The following is a 20,784-nucleotide window of genomic DNA, read 5'->3' as shown; positions in this document are numbered from 1 at the left end:
TAAATTGCAAAACCTGGTAAGTTCCATATTGAGAAACTGATCATTCACACATCAAGCATGTCTTGTGGTTTTCCACGAGGGCTCACTTACTTCCACTGGCAGTCTTGCATGCGTCTGTGGAGCAAATCAGCGCAGCGTTCTTGCTCACTGGCCATCAGTGAACTGCTGCATTTACATGGCATCTTACTGATTCATTCAGTGACGAACCACTCGTTCCCCATTACAGAGCACAGCAACACAGGCACTAACCTTAATTAATTGCATCATTGGCACTCCCCCAAAAATATACTGCATTTATAGTCTTTCCCCATTACAGATCTAATTTAGTTCTGTGGAGTTCCCCTCATTCATGGGCTTTGAGGCCCTTGGGCGAGTAGTGCTATACAAGAATCATTAATAATAAATAAATAATAATTCAACATCACAGACCTAAATCCAGTGGCGCCTCGCTCATTGCTCACACCTTTTTTTGCACACAAACATGTCTTCACTGATAACCTCACTGCAACGCTGAATAGCAGTAGATTCTCGCTAATTCTGCCCATCACAGATTCCCGACTTCTCGAGAGACTAGGGCCTCATTCCGAGTTTGGAGGCAGCCATGGTGCTATTAGCGCTATGGCTGCCTCCAAACTCGGTCCGGGTTCCCTGAATGGGGACTTACTGGGTCATTCCAACCTTGGAGGACCCGGTATTTCCCCATTCAGGGAAGCCATCCCCATTCCCGTTCGAGCCCCTTTAGGGCTCAATGGGAATTGGGAGGGAGCTAATAACGGGCCCGTTATTAGCTCCCTGGTCGCCCGTTAATAACAGGCCCGTTATTAGCTCCCTGGTCCTTTAGCGGCTCCCGCTAAGGGTGGCTGGGACCCGCTAAAGGACCTCGGAATGCGGCAGTAAGGGGTTAATGGCACTGGCATCCTTACCAGCGCCGTTAACCCCTTACCGCCGCACTCGGGATGAGTCCTCTAACTGTCCACATGCCCTGCCCCCATACTCTTCAAGATACTCTTCAAGATACTCTTTACTGGTCACATCACTGACCTTGTTGACTGTTTTTAGGTGTTACCAGCATCACTAACACCCCCACCCGCATTTTCTTGATTGGATTTGATGGTGAACAAAAAGTCACACAACACTCAAGGCTCTTTCTTCTATATTGACTAAGTCAGGAATATTGAAGGAGAAAACTGTTCAGAATCAGATCATGTAAAGAAACCCTGCAGCTTGCACTGCTGCCACGACCCTTACCGGCAATGGCAGGGGCACCAATATGACAGGAATGTCGTAGGACGCCTGTTTCCTGGGTTTAACATAAACTGACCTAACCGCTTTGCACTTCAGGCAGCACCGCCTGCTGCGCGACTGGAAGAGCTGACCGCAAGTTACGTCAGTGCACAGTGGGATTAAAGCAATACTGACCCATTCTGGAATGACCTCTGAAACCTCCAATGGCTTACACTTCATGCTGTTTTAACTTAAACCGCATAGATTGATCCCTCCCTGGGGGCAGTCTTTTTTTTTTACAGCATGCAGCAAGTTAAAACAATGACACGGAATGTAATTACAAAACACCTGATTTCATTGTAGGACTCTATCGCAGCAGAAATACGCTGTGCATGGAGCAGAAGAGGCTGGCTGCCGGTGACGCAAGAAGCTAGGGACTAGGTTTCAACACAAACGGCTGCATTAAAGACCTTTAATTGACTGAACAGATGGAATGCCATGTTTGTCCTGTGCATGTTCTGGGTGCACACTCCATTTCTAAATGTACAATTACGGTGCATAATAAAGAATAGACCAGCTGTCCTGTGCAACCCGAAATACTTGTGCCCACAGCACAACACTACCCAAACCACCCACCATCATGGCACGTCCCCAACCGCCTTGCACCATATAGCTCAATGCATGGGCGTTATTCCAAAAGTGTCCACAAGATTGACAGTTGAAATGATAATAAGAGCAGGTTATCCCATACACCCTCGTGGCTGATTCCAATGCGTCTGACCCGGTAATACCAATTATTTATTTATTTATTTATTTATTTATTTATTTGTTTATTCCCTTTGTAAAGCACACATCTAGCCCAGAGGCATTGAGGCGATTTACCCAAAATGTAATGGTAAACTTACACCGCAAAACAAATCCATCAAACCCACAATTTAGGTTCAAATTAAAGGCAAATCACCCTTAATTCATTGCAGTGAACACGCGCTTTTTGAGTGATTGAGTGACAGCTTGGAAAGATGCACATTGCCCCTTGGCAATTCGGTCCATGGACGCTTCTAGTGACCACGGTATACAAGGAATAGTGACGGCAGCCGAGGGGACAGTAAGCCACAAACACCAATGCATAGTGTAATTTCTGTGCACAGCAGACTGTTTTCAATGGCTCCCGCCATTGTAAGGCTGCCGGGTTCACTGAAGTGTTTCCGAACAGCCACATATTTCACAGTTGTGACACAACTTTAAATTGAAGAGGGAATACAAAATAAAAAAAAGTCTATAGCTGGGTGATGGCAGCACATGTACAGCCAATTAGTCTTATGCAATGCACAGAAAAAAACTTTTCTAGCAAGCTGTTTTTTCACCTGCCTCAATACAGGGCTCAATACCAACCACCCTCAGGTGGCAAAGTTGACAGAGTCAGTGTATATCAGAATTTTTGTATGTAGCGCACAGAGGTCACTGGTATGACTTTGCAGCGCTTACGAAATCATAGCCCATGGTTTGATGTTTCACTGTAAGGCCACTGGAAAAGAGTGCTGCTTTGCGGTCAGAGGGGACACGCAGAGTCACTACCACACTACACAGTGCTGGAAATGGAAACAATTTATTGTGGGAACTGTCACCTCTTTGGAGGGGCGGGGATGTGGGAAGGACGGGGTTGGGCCAAGGGCGGTAGCCCCTAGCCAGGTTGATCAACACAGTTGGCCTCATTCTGAGATTGGAGGTAGTCATGGTGCTATTTGTGCCATGACTGCCTCCAATAACGGTATCGGCACCGATCTCGTTCAATTGGGACTTAACGGTGTAGTCCGACCTTTGCGGGACCGGTATGTCCCCATTGAAAAAGCCATTCCCCATTCCCATTTGAGCCCCCATACGGCTCAATGGGAATGGGGAAGTAGCTAATAACGGTACCGCAATTTGCGGTACCGATATTAGCTCTGAAGTCCCTTAACGGGTCCCGTCCATAACGCCTGGTCAGACCAGGCGTTAAAGGAGAGACCCGCTAAGGGACCTCGTAGTAGGGCGGTAAGGGATTACCGGCACCGGTCTCCTTAACGGTGTCCGGTATCCCTTACCGCCCTACTCGGAATGAGGCCCAGGATCTCTTCATAGAACCCAATCCTAGCAATTTGCATAAAAGCAAAGAGCATTATGGGAACATCATAACGTCAACAATTTTAAATGTTAAACATGTCTTATAGTGATTTAGTAAGAAGCCCTTTTAAGTGAAAAATTGACTCTTCTGTGTTGATTGGTCACAATATTCACCTTAATAAAGAGATGTCTCGAAATTGCAGGACATATATACGAGTTCGGACAGCTGCAATAATGTAGGCGAGGCTTTGGCAGTGTCTGCCTGCAGTGCTGAGTGTTCTGACAGCTAGTTTAAAAGCGGGTTACTAGTTCGTGTAGAGCCATGGGTAGACTGTTTTGAGAAGACTAGGCAATGCTTCAGTGTCTTCTAAAAGTGGTCTGCTCATTGAAGAGCAGGTCCTGAGAGAGTCATGGACTGGCGCACTGGGCATGTAGCGGCGCCCAGGCAAGACATTGGTGCTCTGTCTTGTTCCAGCCCATTCCCTGCACTGACGCTAAGCACATTTCTTGGGCTAGCATCTCTGTAACCGAATTCCTCGGAACACCATGTTTTCGCAGTGCTGAATGGTAACTACAGCTGTAAATGGCAGCCAACTAGGGACTAGGGAACAGCACTGACAGTCATTCTGCTAGTGTCACACAGCCTCACGAAAATGTCAACGGATCATGGCTTCTGCAGACACAGCCAATTTTGCTTTTTAAAAGACGGGCAAGGGTGGAGTTGGTGTGCTCGTTTTACCAGTTATTGATGGCACTTTCTACAGCATGGCCATCAGTCACACATTGTAATAAAAGTAAAATACAGATGATACAGCATAATTTCACAGCAAGAAGGCTGCCTAAGTGTGCACGTGTTGACTGCGATTTAATCCTACAGTGCATTACAATGTCGTAATATTAAAATGGCCACACTGTCTTAAGAGATATCTTTGGGTATCACATGCTATTTCTGAAGACTAACATAGAGCAAATAATCTGTTCAGGGATTCAGCTCCCAAAGTGCCGATTTAGCGCTCCTTATGACGTTGATAAAGTGAATAACAGAAACGTGGCTATTGGCAGTGGAGAAGCAGTAGGTATGATGTACTGTGTACTCTATACCATCCAAATCCGTGGTGTTATTTTAAAATACAATCGCGCGTTCATGTGCATCACTTGTGTCTGGGCCTTGCCATACACCCTCCGCTCGCACCCCTCAAACATAGAGTCAGGGGAGTTTGTAGTCCATTTGGTGCCAAGGGTGAAACACTAGATTGCGCCGCCCACGCGGACGCACGCTCAGCATGGGTGCCACTCCCATACTACACCCTGCGGTTAAGTAACTCCTACCCAACGTCAATAAATAACTGCTATACAAATGAAACAGGTTTTATTACATTGTGATTCAAGAACTTAGCAGTAATTCCTCAGACAAAGCAGAGTACACAAACAGTGCATACTAGTCTTGATTCATAAAGTGTTGTGTCAATTATTAGTCTGTTAGGGGCACTCTCCTTGACTTTGCTGCTGTGAAAGCATTTATTGCTGCTCCATAATCAATTCGTTCAACAAGTTCACTCTCAATTGAAAGTATTGCAAGGGTGGATAGCCTTTCTTCAGTCATTGTGGAGTGCAAGTAGGTCTTTATCAGTTTCAATTTACTAATAAAGCTCCTCTCACCACTTGCCACTGTAATTGGAATTGTTAGTAAGAGCCTCATGGCAACCCACACATTTGGAAAAAACCAACGCGTTTTGTACGATGAATGTGATGCACAACTAAAAGGGGGGTAATAGAACTCTTCTGAAGCGATGGCTGGATATGTCTCAGTTCATCAGCCAACTGGGAACCAACTATATCAGATTCTGCTGCACTATCACCACCCTCTGCTAACAATTGCTCCAGGTGCTTGCACAGTTTTATCAGCTCTTCTTTTCCAGGCAAGAGCTTTATGTTGTACATGAAACCCCAGCTTGTATTGTGTGCAAACAACGGGTAAAAGCGCCTTTCAAGCAAAGTAGTTCTGGCGTCAATCAGGGGATAAAAGACAGTTACCTAAAAAAGTTCTTCATTTTCAGGATTCTCATCTTGAGTCCCATACACAAACATTTTTATTTTTTTCCAATGCCGTTTAGTTGCCTTAAAAGTTCGGTCAACATCTGAAAGAAAGGCTATCTCTTTTGCAGTTGTAACAGCAGACTCAAAACCAACACTTCTATAACTTTTGACAAATGTAATGCAGTTGTTAAGTAGGTCATTGCAGGCCGTCAAATCAAAGGGCCTCATTCCGAGTAGGGCGGTAAGGGTAATTAGCGCCTTCCCCATTCCTATTATGCCCTATGCGGGCAAAAATGGGAATGGGGAAGTGCCTTGGTGAATGGGGAATTACCGCCCCCGCTCACCTTGGAGTAGGGCGGTAATTCCGCCATCCACCAAGGCGGACACAGTAAAATACCGGCGGCAACAATGGCACTAATAGCGCCATGGTTACCGCCTACCGTGTAATGAGGCCCTATGTCCATTTTCTATTTCTTTGGCAGCGACCCAAGAATGAGTGCAGCAATCAGAGCTAGGCACCTCAAGCCAGCAGGTAAGTGGGCAGGGGTGGGAGGTGGGGAATGATGTGTGTAACGGGGGTTGTGGGGTCTGGGGGCTGATGCGGGAAGGGTCTAGGGTGGCTGGTGGAACACGGACAGGACACTGTTCTCACATGGGTTTCCAGCCACGTGATTGGCTGAGCACCCTTTCCCAGATGTGGATACTTTAGCACTCTCCCATTCTTTATGGAAATTGGTCTGTCTCTTTTAGCTTTGGCACCCAGGGGTTGGCAGTTGAAATTCCCAAATTAGGTGCCCAGAAAGCCTGACTTAAAGTCCTGCGCGAAGTAAAGGCATTACCGAGGCCTTCGGGTACCTAATGCCAAGGAATTCCAACACCTGCACGCCCTTGCGAGTCTGGGCATGCCACCTCCCACAAAAGAAAACCATTCAATGCTCAGTGTGGCATCCCCCAATCAAAATAGAGCCATGGCAACATGGACACGACAACGGACGCCTGGAAAGAAGGCTGCAACGTGCAACAACATGGGCATTTCCGTCAGATGCAAAGAGGTGCAGAGGGATTATGCGTCCCGTCCACTCATCGCAGTTGGACGTGCAAAGACGACACCTTCCAGAGAAGGTGGGGTGGGGAAGAACGCATGGCCGAGAGGACATTTTGCTTGGCTTTGCGAGGCAGCCATTGGAATGTCTGCGGAAATACAGACTAATAGTGCCCAGGGACGTCATTTCACCAAAATGCCAGAGGTAGCAGACGTGACATCATACGACCCTTGACCTCTGATGGTATCACCGGAAGTGATGTCATTTGACCCCACGCCGAAGTGATATCACGGGAAGCGATGGAAAACGACCTTTCACCCCTTGACAAAACAGGAAGTGGCATCACATAGCATTATTCTTAAGTACAGTACGAAAAATATGGTTACGATATCACTACAATGTGATATACATTTCATACAAGAATGGATCTCCATATGTATCGTTAAGATCAGATCTGAACACTGAATGTTGCATCTTAGCCTCTTGTGCGCTGAACATTGAATGTTGCATCTTAGCCTCTTGTGCACCGAAAATTGAACGTTGCATTCTAGCCATTTGTTCCCTGAATACTGAACGTTGCATTTTAGTCCTTTGTGTCCAGGACACTGCCCAAATACTACATTCACCCTCTCACGGCTGCATACACCCCATGGACCAATGTATCCGATTACACCTCACCGGCCACCTCTCAAGTCTACACTCCAAGACACTCCTCTCACAGCACCTTCACCACTCCCACTCATTGAAATAACACTCACACTAGTCTCACTCTTGCACACGGACACTTCCACACCAACTACATTCTACACACACCTCTCCCCACTCACCCCACACAAACTCACCAGGCCAGCTAACCCCACCAGTATGAGCAACCTCTCCACCCATCCAGGCTTCACAACACTCGTTAAAGCTAGGAACTCTTGCCTCAGAGCATACACTGAGCCCCTGCCTCACTCTAGCCTCCCTAACTTGACGGTAAGGAGCAATCCCAAACTAAGCTCTCGCACCAAAGCCACCTACACACCCTCCAACTACTCCACGGCCAAAAACAATCCTTGCAAGCTAGCACCAGCATGCCAGTCCACACCTCAGTGCCTCTGCACACAACCCTCCAACACACCAGGACCTTCCCCTACCAACTGTACTCGCCCTACCACATCCCCAGTTACCCCCTCTCTGTGCCCCACCAACTACCCCCCTCACTCCTACAACCCCAGTAAGATCAGGCCCACACACGCCCTCAAATGCGCCCTCATCAACGCTCAATCTCTCCTAGCTCATGCCCTCGAGATCAACAACCTCATCACCACTCTTGACCTAGACCTACTTGCAATTACGGAAACCTGGCTCAACAAGGCCTCAGGTTCAGCCATCACGCTCGCTCTCCCACAGGGCTACTCCATCCTCCGCCAGGACAGAAAGCTCTCCAAAGGTGGAGGTGTTGCTCTCATATCTAGGGATAAGCTCTCTGTCAGACTATGCAACCACACATGGGAAGGTAATACCAACCTCCTCTCAGCCAAACTACCCCTATCCGCGAACTGCTCTATAAATATACACGTTTTATGCAGGTCCCCCGGCACAGTTCATGATTTCTAGGGGCATATCCTCCACGTCGTAAGCAATAATCTAAAAGATTCTACCAAAACCATCTTATTCAGCGACCTCAATCTCGTTCACACCGACCCCAAGGACAAAGCAGCCTCAGCCCTTGATAGAGAACTCAAAGACCTTGGCTTTACGCAAAAAGTCACTCACCCCACCCACTCTAAAGGCGGCACTCTTGACTGGGTGGCAGTCCATAACTGCTCCTCCACATAGCCTCCAACCAGGCATTCCCCTGGACAGACCACAACTGCATCCAATTCTCCATCCCCACCACCAAACCACTCTCCTATGCCCCCCATCCCCCAACTATGGTCAGAAGCTCCAAAAAAACTCACAGCAAACAACTTCTGCCCCCTCCTAGATGTCAAGGAACTGAAACCCCCTTTCGCTAATGACCCCAACACCCTTGCTGACATCTACGCCCTTACTCTCACTAGAGCCATCAACGCCATAGCCCTGATTGAAGCCAAAAAAGAGAAAAAATCCATGAACACAAATTCCTGGTTTACAGATGACTTACTAGTCCTCCGCTCAAACAAACGTGCTACCCTAATCAACTGGCAATCCAACCCCTGTGACTCCACTAATGAAGAATTCAAAAGAATCTCAAAGCAATATGAAAAACCTATCTTCCATGCCAAATCCAATGCCATCAACCTCCAAATTTCCAAAGCCAACTCCAAGGAGCAATTCTCCATCTTCAAAGATCTCACCACCCCGCCCACCAGCCCCAATGAAATCATTAAAGACAAAGCTTGATGCACCAGAATACAGGCAGCACTGCTAAACAAAATCTCTCTTCTCCAAGACAAAATACAAACACAATGCAATGCATTACCGAACTCCGACTCTGACCCCCCTGCCACACCCACCACCATCACGCAGAAGCCCCCCCTCTCTTCTCATTCAGAAACCTCTCTGTAACCGAAGTCACAGCTCTCCTCCAACACCTTAAACCATCTACATGTAAAGGTGATATTTGTCCACCCAACAGCATTAAAGACAGCGCTGACTCCTTGGCCCCCCCATCACTGCATTCATTAATGCATCATTCACTTCCGGTATCGTCCCGTCCAGTCTAAAAGAAGCCTGTGTCTGCCCCCTTCTTAAAAAGCCCTCCCTTGATCCCTCATCCCATAATAACTACGGCCCCATCACCACCGTCCCATTCCTGCTCAAGACCCTAGATAAAGCCGCCCACAATCAGATCCAGCACTTTCTTGAAACCAACTCCATCCTACGCAAAAGACAATCTGGATTCCACAAAGGCCATGGCACCGAAACTGCCCTCCTGGACTTAAAAAACCAAACAACTAAGATAATGGACAAAGGTAAACCAGCTCTCCTACTGCTATTGGATTTATCAGCCGCATTTGACCTCGTCGATCATAAAATACTTACTTCTCACCTGACCAATGCAACCCACTTCTCTGAACAGGCCTCCTCACGGAATACCTCCTTCCTAGAAGGCAGGGCTATGAAAGTCTTCTCAGACTCTGCCAACGCCACTCCCACCACCATCCACTGCGGTGTCCCCCAGGGATCATGCACTGCGCCCACCCTCTACAACCTGTTCACCAAGTCCCTTTTTGACAAACTGGACTCCCTCAGCATAGCTTACATCAACTATGCCGATGACACAAAGGTTCTCCTTCCTCTTACCGGCATGTATGACCACAACTCTGCAGCCCTTCTCCAAATATACTCCACCATCCGAACCTGGATGGCAGCCAATGAACTATGCCTTAACAGAGACAAAACAGAAATCATTCTCTTAGGCTCAAAAGAAATACTGGACAAACTGAACCAAAGGTACGACAACTTCATCATTGATAACACCACCATCCCTGTCTCCTCCTCAGTGAAGACCATCGGGGTCTTTCTTGACTCCACCTTGTCCATGATTAGACAGGTCAGTGCCATTGCCTCCGCCTCTGCCCACACCACCAAACCTATAAACGCCATCAAACTATTCCCCTCCAACCAAAACTGCCTCTCTATCGCACAGGCCACAATTGGTGCCAAATTAGATTAAAGTAACGTTCTCCTTGCAGGCGCCTCAGCAAAAAACTTGAACCGGCTCCAAACTGTCCAGAACAACGTGCTCATAGCAGCACTCAAAATCCCCTAAAGGGATCACATCACACAAGCCAGACGAGATGCCCGCTGACTCCCGGTTAAGGAAAGATATACATTTAAGACTCTCACCGTAACTCACAAATGCCTTAGCCTTTCTGCCCCCTCCTACCTATCAGAAACCATCAGCAGAGAGCCCTCTGCACGGCCCAGAAGAACGCACCACGCTAACCAACTGCACATCCCGCCCATCAAAAGAGCTAAAGCAGGGGGCATAAGCTTCCCTCACTTAGCTCCCAAACTGTGGAATGCTCTCCCCAACGCCCTCCGAGCTGAAACTTCCCTCACTACCTTCCGCAAAAGCCTCAAAACCAAACTATTCAACTGACACCGCTACCATTTCCTACCGAACCCTGCACCCCGTTGTATTGACTGTAACTAAGTATGCATAACCAAACAGACCATCTTGTAATTAAGTTTGCTTATTGCCTGTCTCTGTAAACAGTTATGCTCCATGTAACCAGATTTGCTTACTGTAATAGCGCCACGATGCCTCAGGGCTGCTGTGCGCTATACAAATGTTAATAAATAAATAAAAATTAAAAAATCAGTGTGTTTAGGCCCATATAACGATGTTACTGTGAATGCAAGCAGACGTCCATAGCCAAATGATATTAATTTTTATTATATAGCACTTAGGCTTAAGCGCTTTATATAGGACAAATATACAGACAATATCACCCAACCTGTGTTGGTACTCATTTATTGACCTCAGAAGGATGAAAGGCTGAGTTGAGGTGTTTAAGAACAGACACAATCAGTGACTCACCACCTGAAATGTGCCTGAAATAAACCTTTAATGAGTCTAGAAATTATTGTATAGAATTATATAAAGTCACATTATTTGGTATTCCTATTCTTTGCGATTTACGGTCACTGCTGAAAGTAGTGTTAGACTTGTGGAACCCCTGTTCTTTTTTTAGTCTTTTTTTTTTTTAAGAGGCCTGAACAAGAAAGCCAGCCACTCCAGAAGCAAATAGCCACAGGGGCAGTTGCGACCACTGTCGACCCCTAAATGACATCCCTGATAGTTCCCGTAATTCTCTCCACTGCCAATGCTTAAATTCAGAGTCCAGGGGCAGCTTAATGAATGGGATCTCTCGACTGTACTGTACTCCAAGTCCAACTACTGTGCACCTAGGTGAAGTGTGACGTGGGGGCAGTGGTCGAAGTGAGCAGGAACTACTTTTGTTTTTTACTTTTAACACCTCCACTACTTTTTGCAACAATTTTCACCATTACGGAACTGTTCTTTGCGAAGTTAAAGCACACTTCTCCACTTTACCCCTCGATAGCATTTACAGCTAAACTGAAATCTGTTTAAACTCAATTGGCTAAGTAAAAGACAAAGAAGTGGGTCCCGAGTCTGCCGGGAAAAGAGACCCAAGCTACTCCTCACTGATGACGCCCAACAAGGCTGAAACATGTCTGGGGATGCTTGTGGTGTCGTGCAGAAGGGATGTGACCAAGCAGTTTGTGTTGGACTACCCATTTTGGGGTAGGACAAAGCCTGATTTGCTTATGGCAGGCGAAGAACGATGGTCTCGAGGGTTGCCCAGAGCTGTGCCCGTGGTTATGATTTATTCAAAACCTTCCAGCGCGCACCCAAGCAAGTCTCCTCAAGTCCCGCTTTGCCGCGAGACGCCATTGCAGCTCCTGTGCTTGATCGTGCTTCAATTGGATTTTTACCTCTGTGGAGAACTGCATCTACCAGGTGGTGACGTCTGCATCCATTGACATTATATTAGCATGTTAGTGCTAACAAGGGCTTACTAATTTTACATTCATTTGTTTGTTGCTCAGGCTCTGGTGTTTCCTGGGGAGGCAGAGCTATATAATCTGGTTCGTGCGTGCACCGCTCGCGCGCACCCAAGAAAGTCCCCTCAAGTCCCGCTTTGCCGCTTCGCTGCGGTGCAGCGGCGGCAAGGCTGTGGAGGGCTTCTGGGGAATCTTGTGAAGGCTGTGGTTTAGGAAGGCTTGGCAGCTATGACTAGACTAACTTTAAAATCGGGGATGCCTGCGCACAGCCCCTTAAAAAGTTAGAATGCTGGCCGAGAAGACAACACAGCTGAGGCTGTGCCCTTATGCTCTACCCCTAGACGTGGTGGAGTGGCAAATTTAAGTGCAGTGGTCCCGACTAAAATTCCACTTGAAGGCTGTCCGAGAGGTGAAACCTCGATTTCAGATACAGCTTTATTGAACTTAGTCCCGGCCACTGGCCCTCCACGTCTGACCCCACCAAAACGCCCAGTTCAATGTGTGGACTGTGGTGATCCGGTGGTGATAGACCTTGATACTAATGATACAGTATTCTCAGACAACTTATTGCCCGAGAACTTATCAGCTTCTCCAGTTATGTCCTCGGAGAGCTGTATAAGTCATTCAATCTCGATTTCTGTTGACGAAACCCCTGGTGTGAGAATAACAACAATGAATAATTATAGCACAAATACATCAGTGGTTATCCAGCCGCTGGATTCTGTTTGGGGTTTTACCTTACAGTCAATGAACCTGGCGCTGGCGGCCATGTCAAGAGCGGTCTCCATATATGAACAGAAATTTGTTGCACAGAGTGAATGTTTGGAAAAAATCCTGGCATGGCAAGAGTTGAACTCATGTCAAATTGTGAAGGTATGGGATACGAGAGTGTCAACAGATGATTTCATGCCCGTGAAGATGGCGGTAGCATCACAAACAGAAACCCATGTAGTCCCTCGCCAAAGCCCCGTAAAAAACCCTTTTGTCCAGAATAAACCCTATGTGTTTAAGCCTGCTATCCCGTGCTTTGATGACATCGGGCCTCATTCCGAGGCTGGAGGTAAGGGTTAACGGTCACCGTTAATGGCAACGGTGACCGTTAACACTTACCACCATATTCCGAGTTCCCTTTTGCGGGTTGGCATTTTAGCAGGCGTTAAAAATCCAACCCGCAAAGGGACCTTGGAGTAAATTACGGCACCGTAATTTACGGTGCCGTAATTTACTCCTTCCCCATTCCCATTGAGCCCTATGGGGGCAGGAATGGGGATGGGGAACCGGTATGGTGAATGGGGAATTACCGGTCCCTCCAACCTTGGAATGGACCGGTAATTACTCCATTCACCATGCCGGATTTCCATGGAGTAAATAGCTCCATGGTTGCTTACCATGGTGCTATTTACTCCATGGATAGCGCCAGCCTTGGAATGAGGCCCATCATCTTTGAAACTCCTAGGGGTGGTACTGGCCCGGCCATGGCAGGAGGGAGAGGGGTCGACTCCATTACCTTTTGTAAAGGTCGTGGTGCAAGGTGAATGTGATAAGAGTATAAACGAAAGAACTGTTATTCCGCCAGTGACTCATGGTAATAAAAAGGGAAAGTCTGTGGTCAATAAAACATCAAAACTTTATCAAAGAACCAACAAACACCAACAAATATTGGGAAATCCTCAATAAAACACTTTTTTAAAACGATCACTGCCCCTAAACGTACCTCTGTAGCAGCATCCCAGGCGATAAAGCAAAAATATCAATTGCTTGCAATGGAGAGGAGAAGGGAGTCTCAGAAGTTCACTCCTGCCCAAGCTATGGAATCCCCGCCTCTGGATGAGTTGTTGGAGGTACTAGTAAATAAAGAGCCCCCTGAGAATAAAAGAAAACAATCAGTTCAAGCCCAAATTGTGAAGGATGGGGGGATATCGAATCCCGAGCGAGTAGCTACTGACCCTGCAACGGCTGCTCAACGTGCCGAAATTCAGAAGGCGGTTGATGCCTATATGGATGGGCTGACACCAGCGGTGCTAATCCCACCGACATTAAAAAATGATATTGGTGGGCAAATGAAACAACAATGTCCCACTAGGGAAGATCAACTAGTGGGTCTGGAAGAGCCAGTGGGTGTGAGATCGGGTAAGGATTCCTTGGGAAAATTAACACTTGGAAGAGAACTGTGCCTAGAGGCGAACCTGAAGCAGGTGATTCCTCAACCCTTGAGTGGTGGCACTTATGGTCAACATATGGAGTCTGATGAGCAAAGTGTAACCAATGGTAATCTATCACAGACGTCAGGGGCTATTATGTCACTAATTGAGAGTGCCCTGAATAAGATGCATGGTTATAAAAAACTACCTGAGGCACCTAGCCACCCTCCTCAAAATGGTGGCAGAAATATGAAGTTTCCACCGCGGAGTAGGCCAGCGCCGCATGCCTTGGTCCTGTCTTGAAGGAGTCCACCATGCACACAATATGATTTAAATAGGCGTGCGGTGCTGGCCATCTTCTCGGAGATCTCACAACTTGATGATGTTGTCTCCTCTGACATAGTTTTGGTTGAATTTTCTGTGAAGGGCCAGTTCAATTCGGTTAATTTGTGGTTCAAATCTCATGTCGTACAAAACGTAATCTGGCAGGCGAGAGAAGATCTATACGTGCTGGGATTTACTCTCTCAACTATGCCGGATCAGACAGCCAGGGTGATCGATCCCAGTCATGTAAGACGCTTGCATACAGGTGATGTGGGGGGCACCCTGAAAGTTCAGAGAACTCTCTCTTATTCTAATGTGCCTTTGTGTAACCAGATGGGTAATCAGAAGTAATGTGAGGATCAGATAGGGGAAAGACAGCTATCTCTGGCCAGTTGGAACATGAGGGGCTTCAGCCATCTGGTAAATAATGAGTATAGTGTCCTAAAGGATTGTGATATTGTTTTATTTCAAGAGACGTGGCTCACGACTGTCTCTATTTGGATAAACCATGAAGTCTATTTGAACCCTGCAATTAAACCTGCGGTGGGTAGGCCGAGCTCTGGGATCTTAACAGTGATAAAAATGGGCTGTGGGCTCTCTTCTGAACTGTGGGCCGTGCCTAATAAATATATGATGCTGGTGAATGTTTTTGCTGGGGATTATGGATATGCAATCTTAAACATCTACCGGAACCCGATTGCCATGTCTGATGATAACTTTTTTAATGATCTAAATTCAATCTTGGATCTAGTAGTGCTAGAGCAAAAAGTAAGAGCTCTAGTCGTGGCAGATGATCTGAATCCAAACTGCCTGTGTGAGCGTGGCAATAAAAATATAAAAAGATTCAGAAGATGGTCCTCATTGGTGAAAGCAAGAGGGCTGATTACCCTTGACGGGGCATTCAAGACTGCCATTCCCCCTGCTGCGACCTGGCAAAAGGGCGAAAGTAGATCAACGATTGATTATATCTATGTAAATGAGGTCTTGTGGCCTGCAGTATTGAACTTTTCTGTGTCTAAAACCAAGGCAAGTGACCACAATATTCTTAAGGCTCAATTGTTCGCTGGTACAACAAGCGCAAGATCTGATGATATATCTATTAATGGGGTTTGTGTAGCGAATGCTGGAGGTAACCGAGTATGATGGTCGGAGAAAGAAGTCTCAAACCTAGAACGCCTGCTAAGATTAGGCATTCCGGAGTATGGGCTGTCAGGTAAGGATGTTAATAATGTGCGAGCTGATTTATTCCTGGTGTTTCGTGACCAAACTGGTAAAAGAAAACAATTAACATCACATATTCACTCGTTTGATAGAGAGGTGAAAGAAAGAAAGGCGAGAGTACGCGCCCAACTGTGTGTGGCCCAAAAAGAACCCAGGCAAGTAAGGCAATCCTTAATTACCAAGATAAGAACGACTTATAGAAATTGGGTGAAAGGTCACAGAGCGGCATTATATCAAGTGGATGGAGCCAATATGCTAAAGACCCTAGCAAGTAAAAATATTGCAAAGATGTGGTCAGCCATAAACAATGCTGTTGTGGCGCCGCAAGTGGCCCTACAATAGAGTTCGGTGCAGACATATGTATAGTTATACCATTTTACTAGACTGTATGCCCTTCCGGCTCATAAAATATCCTCTGTGTTAGTCATTCCTCGGCTGTACTTCTGTTTGAAATTTGAGCTGTCTGATATTCTAGCTTTGATTAATTCAGCTAGTAATTCAAAGGCGCGGGGACCTGAAGGCCTATCGAATTTTGACCTTAAAAAATATCCTGAGTTATGGGCGTCCATATTATACAAAATCTTCCAGTTGATAAATAAAACCCAGATCCTTCCCAGTTCATGGACACAAGCAATCACAATCCCCATATATAAAAAGGGGGACAGACAAGATCCGAGTAGTTATAGGCCCATCTCTCTACTCAATGTCTTTGTGAAATTGTTTAGCCGGTTATTATTGGGCAAATTGCAGGAATGGGTAAAGGCAAAAAATCTAACTGATCCCCTACAAACAGGCTTCGTCAAAGGCCTAGGAACCATCCCAAACATAATAACACTGAGAATGATTAAAGCCCAGCAGGCGGAACGTAGGCAACCACTGTATATGGGGTTTATTGATTTCAGAGCTGCATTTGATTCAGTGGATAGAGCGCGGCTGTTTCAAAAACTGGTTTAGTATGATTGTCCTCACTCTCTTTTGTCATTAATCATTATGTTCCATTCGAAAACATCAATAAGGATGCAGATTTCTCAGGAGGGGAGATTATCCCCTGAAATTTAGACCCTAGGGGGGTTAAAACAGGGCTGCCCACTGGCAGCATTCTTATTTAATTTTTTCATTCTAGATTTGGGTCTGGAATTTGTAAATTGTAACCCCGGTGCCCTGAGAATTGGTTACCAGCAAATCCCGTATTTGCTATATGCGGATGACTTAGTGCTGCTTTCCCAAACGCCAAAAGGTCTGCAACGTATGTTGACACGTTTGGGAGAGTACGTCAAGGCAAATAACTTAATGATCAATGTGTCCAAATCCCAAGTCTTAAGTTGTGTAGTAACTGGGGAGCGTAAGAGCTGTGCCCTACCTTTATCTTGGACGCTTCAAAACAGTGAATTAGTAAGAGTGTTGAATTACAAATATTTGGGGGTCGACATGACTTATATGCAAAACAAATTGGCTGAGGCGGCAACTGTTGGGAACAAATTACAGCACTTAACCTCACAGTCTAGAATCCTAATTAACAAATTTGGGAAATTCTCCATAAAGCATGTGGTGACCTTCTATAAAATGAAGGTATTACCAATAATGCTATATGGTGTAGAAGGAAGATTACTTGATAAAGAGCTTGAGTGTGAAAGGTTGGAAGCAAAGTATTTGAGACAGATACTAAATCTACCGAATGCAGTTCCAACTGCTTTGATTCGCTATGAACTGGGTCTACTATCCATCTATGTTCAGGCAGTGTGGCGACAATGTGCCTTCTTACGAAAATGCCTAAACAGAGTTAATAGCGGAACCATTCTAGAAATAGTGTCCCATAACCTGTTAAAATCAAGCAAAGTTTTCCAGAAGACATGGCGTGATAATGTGCTGGATCAACTAGCAGAGGCTGATGTGTCTCTTGACTTGCTAATTTCGAATCCCGACCGTGCGAAAGTGAAACTCTTCCAGGTGGATTGGGGAAGAAATTTATCAAGATGCACTAAGTACAAAGATTTTAATATCTGGCTATTCGGAATTAAGAGATATGGTTCAATGGCCCAGTATTTGGTGAAATGTCTGTCCCAGAAAGTCCGGGTGGATTTCCTGAGGTTCAGATTGAACCTTTGGGACACCCGTGACATTTTGTGCAGGCGAAAACTGATACCTATGGACGGTAACTTTTGTAGATACTGTTTATCAATAGGAAAAACGCAAACCCTCCAACACGTGGTAGTTGACTATGGTGTTTTGAAAAATATACGGTTCGTAGTCCACTCTGAGCTGACTGACGAACACATATGGCAAATGCTGTTTTCTAACTCGAGAGAGAGGGTACAATTAGCCATAGTTCCGTTTTTAAACGTGTTGCACGGTGCTCCCTTCGTTCCTTCTGTATCCTCCGACTGAGTGACAGTTGCGCTACTTTTTTGGTACACTTCCACCACTGCGTTGGGGAGGGGGACAGATAAGTGAAATATCACTGAGTTAAAAGTGGACCTCTTCTGGCAGGAGGGTCAGCTATGGTTGCAAGAGGGATGAGTGAAGCGAGGACTCAGGTTGTGGTTCTCCACAGGCTGCAGCAGCTCAAGGCTCTGAGGCTGTACGACTGTTTGGTTCTGTTTGCCTTCGACATTGCAATGCCTTCCTGTGCCGTTCTTGATTTATTTTTTGTAAATGTTATTGGTAATTTGCGAAATCACTCACTAGGAGTGCTGTTGCTGGCTCACTAAATCACTATAAGGCAAGGCACAACAAATAAGTGATGTACAGGTTAAATATATATTTTTTTAATGTTCAAATTTGACCTAGCACTGCAAGTAGGATATAGGCTGTGAAGGTATCGCCCCCATGTAGCCATCTAGGAAATTTCATTTCATTTCACTGCATGTATTTATGGTGGTCGGCACCCGCCTCGTACAACTGTCACTTCCTCTCCCTCGTTATCCTTCTCCCCTCTTACAACCCCTATTTTACCACCCTTCTATCTGCACCACACCTGACCAGTCGTAGTAAAATGAGGTAGAATGTACCACCGACAAAATGCGTCAGCTGCGGCCACATGGAGTTGGGGGGCAGGGCCGGCCCTAGGATTTGCAGGGCCCTCCATGGCAAAAAATGTGTGAGTGCCCTTTATTTGCATCACAGAAAATTATGTCACAAAATGTGTCATTAAAATTCATGGGGATCAAATAAACTGACGTTCATCATCTGAATTTTAACGGTCAAAATCATGGTTAGGTAGAACATCTTCAGTCCAGCAACCTCTCTTCCCACATCCATGGGCCTGGTAAATCATCAGAACAAGTTCGCACTCTAATCCTTTCCCCTCCTCACCAACGTTTGGCTTTCAGCAATACTCTTTTTTTATGAATCGGACTTGAAAGGTACACACATCATAATTAAAGTACTCCTGCAATATAGGAATCCTTATAGAAATATGTTAAACAAAAAGAGTACAAATGTTGCGTTATTTTCACCCCATCTTGAAGACTACAAATACCAGAATGCAATTCCACAAAATTATAAAAAATGGCTTGTAGGCTGTCTTCCAAGACTTAATCATAACAAAAGATAATGTGAAATTGTAACCTTTTACATCGTTTGACAAAGGCATGCTTTATAAGCTGCGACAAAACAATGTATTGAACACATCAAATGCGGACATATGAATACTGTCGAGATAGTGCACAACTCCTTTTTGTCAACATAGTTGTAATTCTCTTCAAAGAAGACAGATTTGGGCGGCAACTTTTTTTTCTGTATGTGCATTCAGAATAAAATGCCCCTTTTGAACCCCTTGTCCAAAACAAAGTTTCTTAAATGGACCGTTACTTTAAACAAAAAGCGTGATAAGCCTTGTGAGGCCCCACGGGGCTGATGGTGAGGTGGGAGAGAGGTATTTGGCTCTAGATGCTGGTCACAGGAGGTTGAGAGCTGACAGCCCAGCACAAAGAACAGCCCTGTGGATGGTAGAAGCCCAGGCCTCGGCAGCAGGTAGATGCGGGCTGGAATGTAGAAGAAATGATAAGTCTTAATTTGTCAGAGTTTCAATGCTGGTGGGAGCGGTTTTGGCTGAGTTTTGGGATAGTACTAGGGTGGCAACCTGCCATGTACCGCCCGGCTGTTATGCGGGAGCCAGGATAGGCCAAGAAAGTCTGAGTTGAGGGGGAGTAACAGACGATGTATGACCAGGGCTTTAAGTGGGCCGGGGCTAGCCTTGCTAACCCCAGCCCACCAGGCTGCTACACAGCAAGGCATTTTTACTAAAGCCTTAAACTCTTGCGTGTAAGCAAGAGCTTCAGGCTTTAGAAAAAAAGCGCCTCACGTTTCTTTTGTCGTGCCGACTCCGCTGCCAGCCACCCCTTTCATCAGTAATGCAGGGGTGATGATCCTACATCTCTAATGAAAGGGGTGACTGGCAGGGGGTCGGCAACTCAGTGAAAAGGTGAGGCTTTTTTTGTAACGCCTGACGCTCTCATTCAAGGGTTTAAGCCTTTACAAAAAAGCTTTGCCTTTTAATTGTGTCACCAACCCCTTCATTAAAGATGCAGGAATCATCACCCTGCATCCCAGGGGACAGAGGGATGTTCCACTGCATCTCTAGTGAAAGAGGTACCTGGCAGGGGGTCAGCGCCGCAATTAAAAGCCAATGCAACACTTACCTGACCTGAATGTTGGCAGTTAGGCCATGGCCTGGCCCTTTTGGAAAATCGAGAGGGGGCTCTTACGGGGGCATGGCCTAACAGGCAGCATTCTGGTGAGGAAAGCGTTGCCTCTTAATTGAGCCATCGACCCTCTGCCAGGCCACGCCCCCTGAGGGTTCCGGTTCGAGTGTGTTGACAACTTAAGGCACTGTGTATTACTGATGTTTGTTTTTGAACTACCCTTTTTGGAAGCCGAGCCCATAACCTCTTTAAAAGTCAGTTCTGTGTAGGGTAGCATTACCTGTCTTTATTTACCTGCCACATTGAGCAATGCAGCACAGACTCTCTGTGTAAATGGGATGGAGTGGATTACTTTCTACAATTGTTTTTTTTTTCAACAAGGGCAAGATTGGCCTGGCCTATAGCACAATTCCTGAAGTGTGGCCTCAACATGCTAGTGTGGGCCTGATTTGTGTTGGGCCAGTTTGCTAAGTTCTCTATGCAGCTAGCAGTCGTCCCAGAGCTGTAAATTCACACAAGTGGCGTTATATGCCGAACGAAGAGCTGTCG

The 20,784-nt window shown here is 46.1% G+C and overlaps 1 protein-coding gene across 2 annotated transcripts in view; it reads left to right on the top strand.

Annotated features, from left to right (window-relative positions):
* The window catches only part of SLC2A12 (solute carrier family 2 member 12), a 559,942-nt gene that overhangs the window by 92,667 nt on the left and 446,491 nt on the right, over window positions 1–20,784 (top strand). The gene's annotated exons all lie outside the window — the stretch shown is intronic.

Source organism: Ambystoma mexicanum, chromosome 4p (genome assembly GCF_040938575.1).
Source record: "Ambystoma mexicanum isolate Mex_15411 chromosome 4p, UKY_AmexF1_1, whole genome shotgun sequence".
NCBI lineage: Eukaryota > Metazoa > Chordata > Amphibia > Caudata > Ambystomatidae > Ambystoma > Ambystoma mexicanum.
The sequence above is the reverse complement of the archived record's forward strand: the minus strand, read 5'-3'. Positions and strand labels throughout refer to the sequence as shown.